The sequence below is a fragment of the Rhinolophus hipposideros genome, assembly GCF_964194185.1.
Source record: "Rhinolophus hipposideros genome assembly, chromosome: 5".
NCBI lineage: Eukaryota > Metazoa > Chordata > Mammalia > Chiroptera > Rhinolophidae > Rhinolophus > Rhinolophus hipposideros.
The window spans coordinates 59,800,831-59,806,080 of NC_138051.1; the positions used below are offsets into that span (position 1 = coordinate 59,800,831).

General features: G+C 31.7%; 1 pseudogene across 1 annotated transcript; it reads left to right on the forward strand.

The window, feature by feature from the left end:
* Positions 1–731: 731 nt before the first annotated feature.
* Positions 732–1,799, forward strand: LOC308497733 (replication factor C subunit 3-like; annotated as a pseudogene). The gene has a single exon. The product of its transcript is annotated as a replication factor C subunit 3-like (transcript).
* Positions 1,800–5,250: the final 3,451 nt, after the last annotated feature.

The following is a 5,250-nucleotide window of genomic DNA, read 5'->3' on the forward strand; positions in this document are numbered from 1 at the left end:
GGAAAAATAGACAGGCATCAGCAATATTTAAAGAATGATGGCTGAGAATTTTCCTACTCTAATGAATGATAAAATTCACAGATTCAAAAATTTTCACAAACACCACGTAGGATAATAAAAGTGGTGACTAAGGACACCATAGTCAAACTTCTGAAAACTTAAGATAAAAAGGAAATATTTACAGCAGCCAGAAAAAAAGAAAAGATAGAATATCTCCTAGGAAAATGACAATAAAAATAATAGTTGATATCTTAACAAAAATTAATGGAAGCTGGAAGGCAATGGGATAACACCTTCAAATAGCTGAAAGAAAAAAATTAAAAACTTGCCAGCCTAGATTTCCATATAAAAAAAGAAAAGAAAAAAGTTCCCAGTCAAATAAGAGCTGTAAAATTGCATCCCTAACAGGCTAACATGTTAATAAATCCTAAAGGAATTTATTCAGGTTGAAGGTAAATGATCCCACATTATCACACTGAATAAATGAGACACTATTGGCTATTAATATTAAAACAACAATCATAACAAATATGTGTAAGGTTTATAACATCAGGAATAAAATATATAAAATCAATAAAAATATGTGTGTGGGGGTAAATGGAGGTAAACTGTTGTAAGATGCTTATTTTTGACAATGACATGTACACTGTAATTAAGTTAAGAATACATTTTGGGACATGCGTGAGCGTGTGCAGGACTTTCAAGCATCAAACCCCAGGAACTCGACTCACATGAGTCTCTGGGTGGACAAATGCGAGCCCTGCTCCTTGGGACAGCTGGATTATTACAAGGATCGAGTGGCCCAGCTGTGCAACGTGGTGCAATGTGGTAACTTTATTCATCTGTTAGTGTATGGACCATCAGGTGCTGGTAAAAAGACAAGAATTATGTGTATTCTACATGAACTTTATGCTGTTGGAGTGGGAAAATTGAGAACTGAACATCAGACTATCACAACTCCATCTAAAAATAAAATTGAAGTTAGCACTATTGCAAGCAATTACCACCTTAATCTCAGTGATGCTAGAAATAGTGACTGGGTAGTAATTTAAGAGATGTTGAAAACAGTGACACAATCACAGCAACTTGAAACAAACACTCAAAGAGATTTTAAAGGGGTTTTATTGACAGAAGTTGGCAAACTCACTAAAGATGCTCAACATGCCTTGCGCAGAACCATGGGAAAGTATGTGTCCACCTGCAGATTGATTTTGTGTTGCAATTCTACATACATCTAAAGTGATATCACCTATTTGTAGTAGGTGCCTGGCAGTTCATGTGCCTTCTCCCAGCATTGAAGATATTTGCCATGTGTTATCTGCTGTGTTCAAGAAGGAAGGTCTGAATCTTCCTTCACAACTGGCTCATAGACATGCAGAGAAGTCCTGCAGAAATCTCAGAAAAGCCGTTCTTATGTGTGAAGCCTGCAGAGTGCAACAATATCCTTTTACTGCAGATCAAGAAGTCCCTGAATAGATTGGGAGGTGTATCTTAGGGAGACTGCAAATGCTATTGTCAGTCAGCAGACTCCACAAAGGCTCCTTGAAGTTCATGGAAGACTCTATGAAATTTTAACTCATTATATTTCTCCTGAAATAATAATAATCAAAAGTTCCCTCAGAACTTTTACATAATTGTGATGGACAACCGCAGGAGAAGTGGCCCAGATGGCAGCTTACTATAAACACCATCTACAGCTGGGTAGCAAAGTGATTTATTATTTGGAAGCATTTCTGGCCAAATTTATGGCACTTTCTAAGAAGTTCATGGAGGATAGATTGAAAGGCACAATGTTTTGATGTCTATCAGTAATTCTTCCTAATATTTCTCAGTATCAGCATTTACATTTAGTTTATACTGGAAGAGATGCAAGTAAAATAAACTAATTTTACTTAATAAAAAATACATTTTGTAAATTCTCGGACTAATTGCTAAAACACTGATAGTAAATGGAAAACAAAAAGATGAAATGGAATATTAAAATATTTGATTAATAAAAACAAGGCATGAAGGAAGAAAACAACAGACGGAAAAAAATAGAAAACAATTAGCAAGATAGTAGACTTAACTGCAACTTATTTATTTCATAATTAGAGTGAACTTAAAGGAACAAAACTCCCAATTAAAAAACATAGATTGTTGGAAGATTTTTAAAAAGACCCAATTATATGCTGCTTACAAGAGATACACCAAAATACACCAAAACATGAAAATACAAGTAAGTTTCATGTGAAATGATGGGTCAAATATGTCATTTAAACAGCTAACCAAAGAAAGCAAATATTATTATATTAATATCAGAGAAAGTAAACTTTAAGGGAAGAAGCTACTACTTGAAGTAAAGAGAGAAATTCTATGTTCATGAAAGAATTAATTCAACAGAAAGCAACAACAATGCTAAATTAATATGCACCTAAGAACATAGCTCTAAAATGCATAAAGCAGCCATTGACAAAATAAAAGAATAGATGAATCTACAATAATGTTTGGAGCATTCAGCACATCTTTCCCAGTAACTTATACAACAATCAGAAAATCAAAATATAAAATATTTAAACAATACTATCAGCCAATTTTATCTAATTAGTATTTATGGATTACTACAGCCAAAGAGTATAGAATACACATTCTTTTCAAGTACACAAGTAACACTTATCAAATAAAACATGCTTCAGTCCATAAAGCAAGTTTCAACAAATTTTAAAAGTCAAAAATCACACAATGTATTCTTTCTGACTACCATGGAATTAAATTAGCACTCACTACCAGGACTATAACTTAAAAATCTCAAAATATTTAGAAATGAAGGAACAAACTTCAAAAATAATCCATTGGTCAAAGAAGGAATTGCAATGGAGATTATAAAATATTCTGAGCTGAGTCTAATGAACATCAGCCTAAAATTTGTGAGATGCAGCTAAAGGAGTATTTGGAAATAAATTTATAGATCTAAATGTATACATTAAAACAGAAGAATGGTTGTAAATCAATGATCTAAGCTTCCAAAGCAAGAAATTAGCAAAAGAACCTCAAAGAAAATCCAAAGGGAGTAGAAGGAAGGAAATAATAATAAGAGCTGAAATCAATAAAATAGAATACACACATATAATAGAGTATATCCAAATAGCCAAAATTTTTAAAAAATTAATAAAATTGAAAAAAAACTAGCAACACTGAATAAGAAAACACAAAACACCAATATCAATAATGAGATATTATGAATAACTTTATGCCAACAAATATGAATATTTAGATGAATGGACCAATTCCTTGAAAAACACAATTTACCAAAATAAAGAAGAAATAGAAAATCTGAATAGTCATCTATCTATCTATAAAAGAAAGTGAAACCCTTATAACAAACCTTTCCACAAAGTAAACTCCAAGCACAGATGGCTTCACTGGTGAATTCTATCGCATATTTCATAAAGAAAAGATACTAATTTTACACAAATTATTTCAGTAAATGGAAAATAAGAGAATATATCCTAATGCATTTTGATGTCAGCATACACTGGATATAAAACTTGACAAGGATATTACAGACCAATATCTTTCATAAACATAGGTAATCCTAAACAAAATTTAGTAAACGAGATATATTCCAGGGTAGCAAGGGTAATTTAACTTTAGAAAATCAATTGATGAAATTTGCCACAATAATGAAGCAAAGGTGAAAGCCCATATCATCCTCTCAATAGATTCAGAAAAAGCATTTGATAAAAGTGAACATCAAAATTAAAACATCTCAAGCTGGGATGGCAGGGAACTTCCTCAAACTGATAAGGGGCATCTAAGAACATCCCACAGCTAACATTACATGATTACAATAAAATAAAGAAAAATATTGCCCTAAAATCAGGAAAAGGCAAAGATCTTCACTATTACCACCTCTATCTGACATTGTATTAGAAGTTTTAGCCAGTGTGATAAGGCAAGAGAAAGAAATAAGTATACCGATTGAAAAAGATTGAAGTAAAACTATCTTTACTGCAGACAACATGATTGTTTATATTGAAAAACATTTTTAAATCTATGAAAAAAGTACTAAGACTGAAAAGTGAATTTAAGAACATTGCATGATACAAGTTCAATATACAAAAATCAACTGTATTTGTATATGTTGCCAACAAACAATTGAAAAAAATAAAATTTAAAAACACACTTACAATGGTATTCAAAAGCAAAATATTTGGGAATAAATTTGATAAATATCTGTTCGACATTTATACTGCCAACTATAAATCATGAGAAAATTTAGCAAATGAATGGATATACATAATGTTCATGAAATAGAAAACTTGATATTATTAAGGTGGCTATTTCTCCAATTTGACCTACAGATTCAACACAATCCTAATCAAAATCCCAAGCAGCAATTTCTGTAGCTAATCAACAAGCTGATTTTAAAATTTATATAGAAATCCAAAATATCTAGCAAAACAATCTTGAAAAAGAACAAAAGTGAAGGATTTACACCATCTGATGATAATGCTACAATAATCAAGTACAGTAGGGTAGACTGTATTGGTAGACTACAGATCAATGGAACAGAACAGAAAGTACAGAAATAAATGCACAGATATACAGCAATTGCTTTTTGACACACACAAAAAAATCCAAGGTCATCAGGAATGAAGATCTTTTTTCAACAAAAAGTATTAGCACAACTGGATATCTGTATGGAAAAAATAACTGGTCTTTGTCGCACAGCATACACAAAAATTAATTTGAAATGGATCAGGCACCTAAACACAAAATCTAAATCTCTAAAGCTTTTAAAAGAAAACACATGAGAATATCTTCATGATTCTGGGGTAGGCAAATATTTCAGATGGAACATAAAAAACACTAGCCATAAAATTAAAAACTCATAATTTGAACTTCATAAAAAGTAAAAATTGCTGACCATCAACACCATTAAGAAAATAAAAAGGCAAGCCACAGAGGGGTTGAATATATTTCTCAATGCATACATTTATAAAGGACTTGGGTCCCAAATATATAAAGAATACAAATCAATAAGGGAAAGAAAAACAACTTTATAAATAGGCAAAACCCTCCAACAGACACTTGACAAGACGTACAAATGGCCAATAAGCACGTAAAAGATGCTCTATACCATTAGTCATCAGAGATATCTAAATGAAAAATATAATGAGATATCATTTCATACCCTTTAGAATAACTAAAATTTAAAGGAATGACCATAGTTTGACACCCTTTCCTCATTCCTTTCTGTTCCCCTTC